Raw genomic sequence first — 14098 nt, forward strand, 5'->3', positions numbered from 1 at the left:
GTAGTCCCTGTGAGAAACCGTACGGAGAAAATTCAATTACGTACTGTATGTTTTTGTCTTTATTTCCGTAATGCAGGCCTTTAATGGAATTACTCCACTAAGAGCAGGATTTTCATTTATCATTTGGAATTCAGATGGGGGCATTGTGGGGAAACTTTGCTGACAAAATTGAAACACAAGGCTGTTTCACCCCATTTAATTAGAGACAGCAGTGGAAGACGGAACGAGAGGAGGACATATATGTTTTCTCTCACTTTCCTTGCAAAGGAATATTAATCAGCGCTCTTTTTTAACAGTGCCGTGGAAAATTAAGACTAAATACTCTGCTTGACCTCTATTATGTCACTATCGGTTATGTTAGGGCAAGCGCACACAGCAGACAAAGCTATTGGATTTATAATGCATCACGCTAATATACTAGCACAGTGTAATCATTCAATCCAAGGCCAACGCTTTGACATATTGATCATAAAGGATAATTCAGGGTTAATGTGTCTCTTTCTACCTCCAGTGTTCTCTGTATGGACACTTTTAATCCACTTTTAGTTGATGTGAATATGTTGTGTTTCTCTCTCACAGTGAATAACATGCTTAGGGACTGTGCAACAATTATTTGGAGTTTGGATCAGACATTTTTTTTAAAATAAGAAATATACACATATAGATGGACTGTTTTGGATTCTTTTTTAATATGGTATTCTTAATATTCACAATTTTTTTCTTGAATATAAAATGTACTGAAAGAAATATCATAATAATACAATAGCACACAATAGCTTTTATCTTCACCATGAACCATAAATAAGCATTATTCAACTAAGGCCTCCATGCTGAGGCCTTATTATTTCTAACAGCCAGTTTAGGACTACAGTAAATGTGCATATGTATAGTTATTAATGCTTAACATTTCAGTTATTTCTCAAGAGAGTCCATTAATTCAAGGCAGCAGTCATCGCTGCTCTTTCTTTCCATCATAACAGAATTATTGTGCAGTTAAATTGATTATATAGAGATGCCCTATAGCTGCCGTCTGTGCACCATAACAACTGTCAATTTTGTAGCTATGGGTATACAAAATAGATTATAGCTGTAATGCGCGGTGAACAGAAAGAACACTGTTTACATTTTTTTGGGCAATTTGTATTCCCCTTACTAACGTGCAATCAAAGTAAGTATTACTGCTCTATTAACACAATAAGCTTTTAATCGGGATTGATAGTGGATTTTTCTTTATTTCAAATGAAATATTTTATTAATACATACACATATATATATATATTTTTTTTAATACCTTTTTTTAAAGTCAGAATATATATATATTTTTTTTTGTATACATACATGCATTTATGCACAAATACACAGTTATAGCCTATATATATATATATATATATATATATATATATATATATAAACATTAATAAATCTGCCAAATGATAACAAAATAAATGTATATAAATATACATCATAATCACAATAAGGGGGATTATAATGAAAACTAAAAACACTAACATTCACATTATGTAAAACTGATTGCAACAAGGTTGATGAATAAAGGAAGCATAAGTCCTCATAACGTCAACATAGAACTTCTCCTTGCTTTATTTCATTGGATACTCACTAAGGGCCAAACTGAAAGATAAATACATATATGTACAGAGATATTTTAAATGTATCAAATTAACATATACCATGGAGAAAAAATACTGAATAATGCATTTTCATACGCTATGGTCACTAGTTGTAAGAACCACTGCAGATGCAAGCTCATCAGAACCATTTCTCCAAAGGACTCTTTGCAATCTTAATAACTGTACTTGACTTAAAATCATAGTAGACATCTGAAACACAGAGAGGGGTTCCAGACACAGTGAAAAACGTATTCTGCTTTTGAAAGCAGTGTGCATGGGTTGCAGCACACTGCAGGAACACAAGCACTTTGCACACTTAGCCAATCAGCGGACGCTCACTTTAGTTCTGCTCCGCCGCCTGGCACACCGATTCAAAGCACATTTTGCAGTCATCTAAGTAATCAGTTTGTACTTCCCTCCACACACTCCCAGAGCTGCATTTAGAGCGGGTGTAACGTTCAGACCTAGAAGAACACAATTACAAATTGAAATGTGAAGCTAACCACTTTGTGCTTTCTTATGTGTCACTTACCCTTGTGCAATGATCACAATGATGTTGCAATTCAGTCTGAAATCTGTTTTTCTCCCTTTTTTCTATTGCAGCTATAAAACAAATCACGGGATTCATAAGATTTTTCTCAAAAGCAATCAAACTGCAATTATCCCAGTTCCATGTCATGTTATTGGTGTCAAGGGAGTGTTAAGCATTTCCTATTCACTTTCTGTTCAACCCATTAGAGATAAGATTTCCTTTCAAAATGCACAAACTAAGATGTTTTGCTCACTCAGTCACAGATTAGTTCCATTTTGAACTTTGTAAATGTGAAATAATGAAAGGGTGCTTGAACAGGAAATCCACAGAGATGCACATATGTGTCAATGTTTGGCTTCTCAGATACCATAAAAGTCAATCAAACACTTTTATCCACTAGTTGTATGAGAATGTTCCTTGAAAAAAAAGTGAGTTTAGGAAAAAAACAGTAAGAAACTTGGTTCTATTGTTGCATGGGTTCATGGTATTTCATCGTTTCTTCTATATTGGATTGCATTCACTTAGTTCCTTTGTCCACAACATGTGGTGTTTTTGTTGGCCGCCCACTCATGCTTTATGTTTTTCTGGTGGAATGAAGCTATGGGGTGCAGCAATAAATTGATGTAGTGAATGCGGTAGAGTAACCAAATTAGATCCGGCAACATCATTTTTTATTGTGAAAGAATATGTTTCTATCAGTATTTAGGTTTACTGTGTTGTTTTTCTATGTGGTTCTTACTGCAGTATCCACATTGTACCTGACTAAACCAATGATTGAATGGTTGGAATTCTTAATCTTCTATCAATCTTTGATGGGTGTTGACTGATGGAAATAGCAAGAAAAGTATAATAATGCTGACTCCAAATGATCTGTATTTATCAAAAACAACAGGGCAGTAAACACAAAATTAGCTTGACATTCATAGTGGCACATTGTTTTAATATAAAACTAATGTGGATTGACACACAACAAGGTAATACTTCAAAGTAATTAACGGGACTTGATGAACTGATACATACCGTACCATCATTGGCAGTTTTTAAGTTTTTACCTAAAATATGATATTTTCCTAGAACCTTTGCTCAGTTTTGCTGTCTTAAAGAGGCCCTTTTATGCTTTTTGGAGTGTTCCCTATAGGGTTATATCGTTTTTTTGTGTGCATGTGAATGGTCTGCAAAGGCTAAAATCCCCAAATTCCCTCCAGAGGGAGTTTTCTCCAACACTCTTCCCCGCTGCCTGAAACGCCTCCATTGGACTCCTTTGTTTACTACTTTAACCTGTTAAGCACTGAGCCTGTTTTTCAGGTCTCAGGCTCGAAAATGACATTCCCAGAACAAATGACCATATCTTCCCTTCTAAAAGGGTTAAATTAATAATCTTTTTTCTCAAAGCAATGATAAACCTGTGAGTTGGATGTAAAAAAGTCAGAATCAATATACATTTATTTTTATTTTAATGTAAATTCAGATTGAACATAGAAAAAAAAATGTAAATTATAGTGTCCGTCCAAATTTTTTTTTTTACTTATAGTGAAAACCACCCTTGAAGGATGGGATAGTAGACTAAAAGCTTTAGGAATTCAAACTATAACATATAAGTACGCTGTATCAAGATTGATGCAAAACAAAAAACCAACCCGGTATCACGGCAAGACGTGAACATGTGACGATCTACCATGCTGGGAGACGTGAATATATCACGGTTTCGTCCCTTCAAACGTGACAGTTACACGGTATTGTTAACATGGCCCAAACAGTGGAGAAATACCCGGAAGTGCCAAGCAAATGGTCTACCGCGCCTATTGGTCGGTTTTTATTGTCAAAATTAGATGTTTTTAATTTATTTTTTAATCATCACACTTGATTTCGCCGATTTTCTTGTTGCCCTAGCTGGTCGACACCTCTTTTAGCAGAAACAAAGGCTACATTAATGTATTAAATCGATGTTAATCCATGTGTGTGGAGGTGAGGATGTGGAATTAACGGACGTGACGTTGTGCGATTGCGTTGCCAGGCAACCCAATTTACAAACTCTTCAACTACAACCCTAATTATATTTTAAAACATTTTAGAAGGCCTCACGAAATACTTTAATGTAAATTAAAATGTAAATGTGAAGGGGTGTGTGTAATGTGGTGATTGACATTATTCACCCACGGATCTATGGGTTGGGGGTATTGTTCCGCACAGACTTTTTAGTTAAACGGACTTACTGTTGATGTGAAATCCGAAAAAAAATACGTTATACACCATAACGGTGCACAGCTGATATAAAAGGACTTGTCGTTTTTAAAGATATTACTGATTTTCTTTGAATATAAGAATGTAAATACTGAGTTGAGAGAATAGTCAGGGGATTTGGGTGATGGGAGACACATCTATGGATTCAGAATTTCAATAGCTTACTGTTAAATGACAGATATACCTTTCTGTCTGTGATGTTTTACAAATCAGATATTATAAGTAAAACATGTGAAATAATATAGCAATATCCTGTACAATTATGTGAAAACATGAATAAAACTACACATCTTCAGATATTATACATACACAAGTGTCCTACACTAATAATACAAAGTTATTATGGCTGTGTGCACCGCCTAGTGGTTAAAGCACGTTATTGAATTAGTTGTGTATATGATATGTCAATGATCCTTAGAAAATCTTGAAATCTTGAAAGGGATATGCAAAATAGCCATTATATACAGTCTTTAATGAACTATTAGTAGAGAATAACGAGTAATGAATATACTTTATAGGGATCTGCAGATAAATGTTTAGTCTTCTCAAGCAGCAACTATCAAATATCTCTCCTGATTGTTGGCACTTGACAATCACCTTTCCCTGAATTTTACTCAGGTGTAACTAAAGCCTGATTTAAGGGTTGTTTATATTTCACATCATCTATCAGAATCTGCAAAGTAACTAAAATAAATGTAGTGGAGTAAAAATACCAGGTTAACCTCTGAATTGTAGTGGAGTAGAATTGCTGTTTTGTTTAGTAATGGATATTGAATATGGAATAAAGGTTTTGACAAGACCTGGTGTAACAATAATCAAAAAGGACATTAAAAGAGCTCCAGATGTCAATGATCTAAACAAAACAGCACACCTGAAATGTATTAAATACTTTATTAAGGGCAGTGAATTAGTTTCTGTATGTTTTTCAAATCAGTGTTATACAGTAAGTGTCATAGACAGTGTTACATTGCTATTATTATCCTTAAAATATATATTATAAAACAAAACCATTTATGATCTTTTTTTTTGGGTGGTTTACTAATGACAGTTAATTCTGTTTCTGCTATTGATGGTTTCATTTTTGTGAAAAATAATCAAATAATCAAATTCAATAACGTGCTTTAACCACTAGATGTGCCTTTCTATCAACTGTGCACCGTTATGGTGTAAATACAGCCTATCTACCAATTGGATCAAATATAAAAGTCAGCCGAATTATTATTGATACTGCAAGGAGACGTATTGTGTGAAAATAAATGTAAGATGTTGTTTAATTGCGGATATATTTATGATCCACGTCACGTTTTCAGTTTTGGCGGCAGTGCTTCCAGTTTGTCCAGAAGTCTTCTCATCAGGGCTCTATAAATACAGAACTACGGCAGATGTGTCATATTTAATGCAGCCAAACCGTGTATTACAATGCCGTTATGTGATGACCTCCAAAGAGAAAAGCAAGCAAACTCGGAATAAAGTATTATTTTATTTTTTTTAAATGTTTTCGGATTTCACATCAACAGGAGTCCGGTTAACTAAAATGTCCGTGCGGAACAATACCCCCAACCCATAGATCCGTGGGTGAATAATGTCAATCACCACATTACACACATTCCTTCACATTTACGTTTTAATTTACATTAAAGTATTTCGTGAGGCTGTCTAAAATGTTTTAAAATATAATTAGGGTTGTAGTTGAAGAGTTTGTAAATTGCGTTGCCTGGCAACGCAATCGCACAACGTCACGTCCGTTAATTCCACATCCTCACCTCCACACACATGGATTAACATCAATTTAATACATTAATGTAGCCTTTGTTTCTGCTAAAAGAGGTGTCGACCAGCTAGGGCAACAAGAAAATCGGCAAAATCGAGTGTGACGATTAAAAAATAAATTAAAAACATCTAATTTTGACAATAAAAACCGACCAATAGGCGCGGTAGACCATTTGCTAGGCACTTCCGGGTATTTCTCCACTGGTTGGGCCATGATAACAATACCGTGTAACTGTCACGTTTGAAGGGATGAAACCGTGATATATTCACGTCTCCCAGCATGGTAGATCGTCACATGTTCACGTCTTGCCGTGATACCGGGTTGCAAAAAACGCACTTCTGGGGTCATTTGGGTGCATTTTCCATATCTCTGGCTTCCCTTGCTCGATTTTGATGATTGACATCTCTTTTTAACTGTTAGAGCCAATAGAATCGAGGGGAAGTTCCTAAAATCCATCTAAACATTACCCATTGGTGAATGAGTGCTGCACAGCCAGAATGCCCCGGAACCGGAAGCTACAATACACTCTGGTGGCTACCATTAGTAGCTAATATGAATTCTCCGATTTTTACATAAAAATGGAATTATGGCGCGCCATGTTGAAGGACATCTAATTTCTCTAAATGCACTTCGAGGATCGAGCATCGAGGAGGCTCTCTAGAGGAGCTATAATCGAGGATACACTGATGGGTCCTCCGTGGATCCTCCGCAGATGTATTTCCGGCAACAGTGATGTTTCAAAGAGTCGTGACGCACGGCCGGACTGATCTCAGCCAATGACAGCTCTGCATGCATCCCCTGGATATTATTTTATTAACTGCTTGAATCGCGACGCGATGTTTTCAGTGAGAACAGCTGTGAGGTCCGTGCAGAAAGCAGAGCAGTGTGTATAATAGATATCACTCAGTATAACAGGCCTACTCTCTTTATTTGCTTTAGTTTAGTAGATATCTACAAACAAAGAGTCAATATTTTTCTAAAACCATTTAGTGCTTCACATAATAAAATACACAACGGCTGTAGCCTGATGATATGCTTTAGGAGCTGTAGGTGCGTGTGGTACAGTGTGTAGATGCCGCGGACAGACAGGTCTCAGTTGGTTTGGTGTCCTATGCTTACTTTTAATACTTGTAAATAAAACTTTTGGCCCGTAATTGATTGTCCCCATTGTAGCGACCAGAGAGGGGGGGGGATATATCCAGTCTCTGATAGTGTTACGTTATTATGAGAGTGCTCTCATACTTGTTTGAATCTGAAATTGTATATATTTATATAAATATATATATAAATATATATGTATGTGTGTGTATATGTCCGCAACTCTAGCCTGTAGTTATTGTCTCATTATACCGCACTGTGAATGAATTAAAAGTAAATATATAAGTCATTATGAACACATCTGTCCATCAGAGAGAGGGCTGCTGTGCCTCCTGTCATCATTAATGAACGTCTCTTTAAAATGACCGCTCAGAGGAGAGGAGTTCTCATTTCTCTAACTGCGGGACTAAGACACGAGGATAGGAGTCAAGGAGGGGAGTCGAGGAGGGGAATTAGAGAAATGAGAAAGGCCCATGTTACGTGATATGTTAAGGGCCGGGACATTTCCGAAACATAGCAGTTGACCAATCACAACAGAGCCGGCCTGCTAACCAATCAGAGCAGACTGGGCTCTGGTTTCAGACAGAGGGTGAAAAGAGGTGCTGCAGCACAGGCAGTATGAGAAAAATAAAGAGTTTTTTTAACATTAAATCATGGAAACATGTCACAGTCATAATATGACAAAGCTCAAATGTAGACATGACATGTCCAATAAAGCAGTTTGTTAATTGTCACATTTTATATACGGTTTTTTTCAACCAAAAATCCCTTTTTATTTAGTTTGTACATAACTCTTATGGCTCCACAATCAATCCAATATTTCGCTTATGGTACAACTTGATTTCCATATAAATAAGCTGCTTCTTTAAACTCTTTCACCCTGACTTCAACAAACCTAGATTAGAGAATTTTCAACTTCTCAGAAACCATCATAAAAAAGTAGGGAATGTGTTTCAGAAGAACACAGTTTATCACCCCAAAGGTGTAGTGCCTATACTTGAGGATCATCATACTCCTATTACTCATAACAGCATGCCAAATTGGCATCTGTTGAGTGGGAGCCTCACTTGGAGAAGTTTAGAGGACCCTGTATGCCTTTATAGCAGCCTTGAACTGTAAAGCAGAGAGCATGTTTTATTCAGATTTCAGACTGAGGTGGAATCAGGTTCCCTCTGCTTCCATCTGCAGCTGAGAGATAGCCAGGGATTGATGCACAATCACGAGAGGAGGGTTTCAGTGTAGTGGAAATCATTTCTCTCTCTCTTTGCCTTTCTTTTTTTCCCTTTTCTTCATCTCTGTTGCTTTCATAAAAAAAGCCATGTTCATGTATTTTTCTTCTGCTTGTCTGCCCATCCTTACCTCCCGAGCACTCACTCTCGGTTCAGGCTGACTTGGTCCTTGAATGCATGCTGCTCATGTTGAAAGAAAAGGGAATCCAGAGTGTATATTACCTGAGAGAGAAAGAAAGAGAGGGCCTGGAGGTAGAGGATGGTAGAGTAAGAGGAGGAGTACAGAGTAGAAAAGGGAAAAAGGGTTTTGAGCGAAGAGGAGGAGAGGAGCGCCGTCGTCCCTAAGGACATAATTAGGTCTAAGAAGGCTAATCATTGGACATAAAATACAACCTCTCTTCCTGTATTAACACATAACCTCTTCCCTTCCCTGCCAGGGGGGAGGAGGGTGGGGTGGTGGAGGACCCCATAATCATTTATCCGGTGTCACATCACTTGCAAAGAGCTGGGGTTGGGACACAGAGCTTTGGGGCGAAAGTCATCGGCATCAAAAGCTTCCAAGAATCAAACGCATTTACAGAGGAATACATAACTGAAGAGCCCTAAAAAAGAGAAGAGGAAGCGTGAAGAAAAAAAAAAAGGAAACCTATACATCTGGCAAATTAGTACGCCACATATGTTCCGTCTTCCTACCAATGTTTGGATTGCTGGTTCGGTTCCTGTGCTCCCCTGCTGTTCCCTTGCATGGTAGGTAGCAACCATTTGCTAGCTCACCGGGAAGTCTTTCGATCGTCTCCCAATGGCCATATAGGGGCGGGCACAAGAACCAGATCTTGGTGTGAGAACATATTTGAAATGATTAAAACATGTGGCGGTGATAAAAGATTCAAGTCAAATTTGTTGAACTTCCAGTCGTCATTTCGAGATTGTTTGAGGAAATTAATTAATTTTAATGATGCATGGTTCAGAGATGAGTCAATAATTAAACAAGCTGCTGTTGACCTCAATAGTATGGGCTGTCAGGGTCAACAAAAGGGAGGAAACTTGACATTCTTGAAATTCAGCTCAACCAGAATCCCTTGACAGCAACATTTGACCTGTAATAACCTAAACCCCATTCAATTTTTTACCCTCACTATCTCTTTCCGTGTCTACCTCATTCTCTCCTTCTTCAAACACTTCCCTCTCTGGCTATCCTTTCCCGATATCTCACCTCCCTTCAACCTTGTGTCCCTTGGCCCTGTTGCGTCTTTCTCTCCCCTTCTCGTAAAATACAATATTTATCTCGTTCTGTTTGAGTTCACTCACCCTTATCATTGGGTGTGCTCCCCACGGCTCCGAGGTGGATTAGTCTAGGACTCATTGACATTACATTGGTCATGAAATATGCATATCACGATCAAAGGTGATGGTGGGAGAGACGGCATCTTTACAAGAGCTTGAAACCTAGAATTGAAACATAAGCGTCTCTGGCTGATAATGTGCTAATGTTACAAATAAATTACTTTGATACAACATCAATTGAGTGGATGGACGTGTTTGGGTTCTTTGATTTTGATTTGAGTCTAAATGTTATCGATTCGTTATATCAGAGCCCAGCTGGAGGTCCACAGCAGTCATCATTTTTTTACCTGAGGCTTTGGACAGAAAAGCCTGCCAACTCTTTCATTTCCCACATCAAATCATCTCCCAGGATGAATAATAAATGTTTGGGGGGAAAGAATATTGGGTTTAAACCAAGCGGCAAACTCTTGGGCAGAGCCGGGAGGCCAATAAGGAAGTGTCTCAAACTACAGTTAATCTAGTGGCCAGTAGGAGCAGTCTGCAGAAGGGAGCAATTTCCATAGACCCCATGTTAAAATGACCAACTTTACAGCAGAAATAAACATGTTTACATCGTGGTTCAAAAAACCATATTCTCTGTATAGTTAGATTCCCCCTTCATGACAACTGTGTGGGGGTGAATTGTTTTATAACACAACCCTTTTAGTTATATTAGGTCTTAAAGGTGGGGTAGGTAATTTTGGAGAAACCAGCTCGACTGCGCTAGAATTTGAAAATACACAACCGGAAAAAATCTGCCACTTCCTTACAGAGCCCCTCCTCCAACCCACACGAACGCGCACATGACCAATGAGGGCACGAGATACGTTTGTGCACAGATGGAAGGCTGACAGGCAGGTAGGCCATCCAGTTATTTTAGCCGGGCCGGCTAAAATGATTGGTCGTGCTTTTTACAGTACTACGGCTTCCACAGATGAATTTTTTTTATGGATTTTTTGTCAAAGCACACATATTCAGTGCTATCGGGATGTTAAGAGCATTCCATGGAATATAACAAAAAGTGTATCTCGAGCCGGTTTCTCAAACTTACCTACCCCACCTTTAAGGTTTTTGCATAAATTAGGGCGTGGTCACCTTGAGTGACAGGTCTCTGCAGTGAGTGCTGCTTCTAGCTTTCTGTCTCTCTGCTAGTAGCTCCGTTTGCTCAGTAAGCTCCAGGATGCTACAGGGGCTCAGCTGCAAGGCTGATGCGGGGAACACAACTTGAACTCGTTGATGTTTTTGCTTTGTTGGTGCCTGGTGGAGTATTCTTCATTTAAATATGGGACTTATCTTATGGCTCTGCGGTTAAAACAGACCGTCCCTGAATGCAGTTTCTTCGGTAAGTGAAATTCAAGCACTTTATTTCTTACTGGTGTTTTTATTCAGCTAAGCTACATCTGTGCTAACGATGCTATCCGTAGCATACAAGTTAAAACATATTAGAGAAGTGTAAAACATTATAAAGGATTATACTGTAGAACAAACGGCTTCTGTGTGAGGTTGGTAAAATAAGGTTATCCTCGTACATTAGTTAGTTTGCTAGTTAGGTAACTATGCATTGATATTGTTGATTTAAATTTGCTATGCTCGACGATGCAGACAGCTAGCGTCACAGTAGTGTTGAAGAGCAGCGTACTGTATATGAGATTAACCTCACTATAAGATCTGTGTATTTAAAAAATATGAATCTCACATTTCCAGATGGTTCCAGAAATAACGTTAACGTAGATATTGCAATATGGTTTGTTGAGCTGGAGTTAATTATTGAAGCTTACTGGTTAACGTTACCATCATAATAAATGAACGAACCCAAACCTTGTTGTTTTTATTAATATTATTACCAATACTTACTAAGCATTTTATTATCATTACACTGGAGAAACCGACTTATTGTGGCAGCAGAACGTGAACATGTAACTTAATGCCTGCATTTAAGGACGAAAAATAGCGTAGTCAATGCTTTAGGGACAAGGAAATTATTTGTTTAAATATTAGATAAGACGTTATGTGTGCTTCTGTGACAATTAAGCTTATTCATTGCATTACATTTGTTAAAGATGTTTGTCTTTTACCCTTACGTGTGTGTTACAAATGAATGTGAATATGGCATAGGACATATATTTAATTTGACTGTCTCATGAAAAATGATTCCAAAATAACAGTAAAATAAAAAGGACCCCAACTATACAATAATACACAATCCAACTGATAAGATACAGTAAGGGCTGTGATATCCAGCACTTTCTTTTAAGGATAATCAAAAAGATTAGGACATGACGTTTGCATGTAAAAAAGTCTGTGACCAACACATTGTTACTTTACTATCTGTTTATTTAAAGTTTCCAGGTGACGCAGACAGACCAGAGGATGCTGACCACGAGAGACGGACCTATTACTAACATCAGTGAACTTCAGCATGGACTCAAAGGTACAAAGACCCCTTTCATACTGTACAAAGAATCGAGAAACGTTCTGGTTTAAATAGATAATGTAACAACTATAATACACTGATATACATTCCATTAAACATGACTAAATACTGACACATCAGGGAAGTTGACTGTTCCTTCCTTGCAAAAAGTTACATTTAGATTTGACCCAGCAACATGATTTTGTTGTCAGCTTTCACATGTCAATGTATTTAAGGCAATTATTATTTGACTTTGCGAAAATTACTACCATTTGTCTCTACAGATTGTCTGTAAAAACGTGGTAAAAGTGGTTCTTGCAGTGAGACAACCGAACAGCATGACCCTACAGTTGCACTAAGTTCTGATAACAGTTGAATATTATTTTAATAATAACATATATTTTAATGTTGATTAACTGCAGACTGTTCATTCATAATCTGATTATCTTTGTAGTACAAAGTGATGAATTTAAAAAACACATTCAAATAATTTTGTATTTATTTCTACAGCCCTCTAACGCACCTCTTTCATAAATAACACACTTACTCTGCAATGATGTCATATGTTTTATGTTTCTTGTCATTTCTGTTTGGAAAGGACATACCTGAAGGACACAACTGCCTCACTGTTTTCTCCGAGGGGCAAGAAGAAAATGAAAAGCTGATATGAGATTAAAGACCAATACAAGATATTCACTAAGAAACTACACTTTTATTGTGAACAGAAAGATCTGCACACTGAATAGTGTGTAGTCAAACAGGACCATCATTTGTTTGTGACAGCTGTGCCCGGTATGGGCTCACAGATGTAGTTTGGTGGTTTCTTCATCAGGCCTGGTCCTTCTCCCAGAGAAAGACTGCTCCACCTCAGTCCTCTCCAGCCAAACCCACAGACAGGACATCCGTCACACTGAGGTTTCTCCCAAAGTCTCTGCAGCACCCTGGACACTCAATTGATCCTGTTGGAGTAGAATACCTCTGCTACGCGCCGTTCGTTGGATGAGGCTGGATCTCTATTAAATTAAGAAAGGAATTGAAAACACCGGAATCAAAGTTATAACAAATTATCTGAGTTTACTTCTAGTAGGAAACCAAACACATATACAAGTTATACAGAGTACTCGAGTACTCCGGGCTTCAGGCCTGATGATGCGGTTTTACAGGTAGACAGACCAGCTTTCAGAAAACGAGAAGTATGGACTCCAGGTTTGTGATGCGGTTTACCGTCTTCTAGCACCAGCTTTCAACAGACCAGAAGCATTTTACACTCAAAATCATCAGTATTTCTATCCATTTTTGGGGCGGAGATGGGTCATCTCTTCCTTCCCACTTTTCTCCCAAGCGAATTAGAGAACCCCTGGGGAGGGGCTGTTTAAACTGACCACCTCCTCCAAGTGTCCTGATTGGCTGGATTCGCTTCTGGCCGAGGTCAATCAGAGTTTCGAACAGAGTGAGACCCCAAACCACACTAGGTCAAAAGTCAATGTTTATCTTTACCTTATCTTTACTCTACATTCCTCTCTAGGGGATATTTTCCTATTTTACGATGTCTTTAACGACTTAGAAACAGCATCTGGCTCTTAGTGGTGATAACAGCCAATGTTGGTGTGTGAAACACAGAATCTCTGGATCAGTGAGTTTAAAGGTGAGAATAACATTCTTTTTCTAAGTGATTATCAAAACCCGTTCAAACAATACATGTTTACTTCAATACAGTGTAGAATCATATCTTCTTACTTCAATCCCTCTTTTGATCTCACCTCACGAGATCAACATATAGCATTTGAAACATTACCACTGTCAATTTTCTTCTTACTGTGTCTGTCCCAACATTTATATAAACCCATCAGAAGTTGGGATATA

Source organism: Trematomus bernacchii, unplaced genomic scaffold (assembly GCF_902827165.1).
Source record: "Trematomus bernacchii unplaced genomic scaffold, fTreBer1.1, whole genome shotgun sequence".
NCBI lineage: Eukaryota > Metazoa > Chordata > Actinopteri > Perciformes > Nototheniidae > Trematomus > Trematomus bernacchii.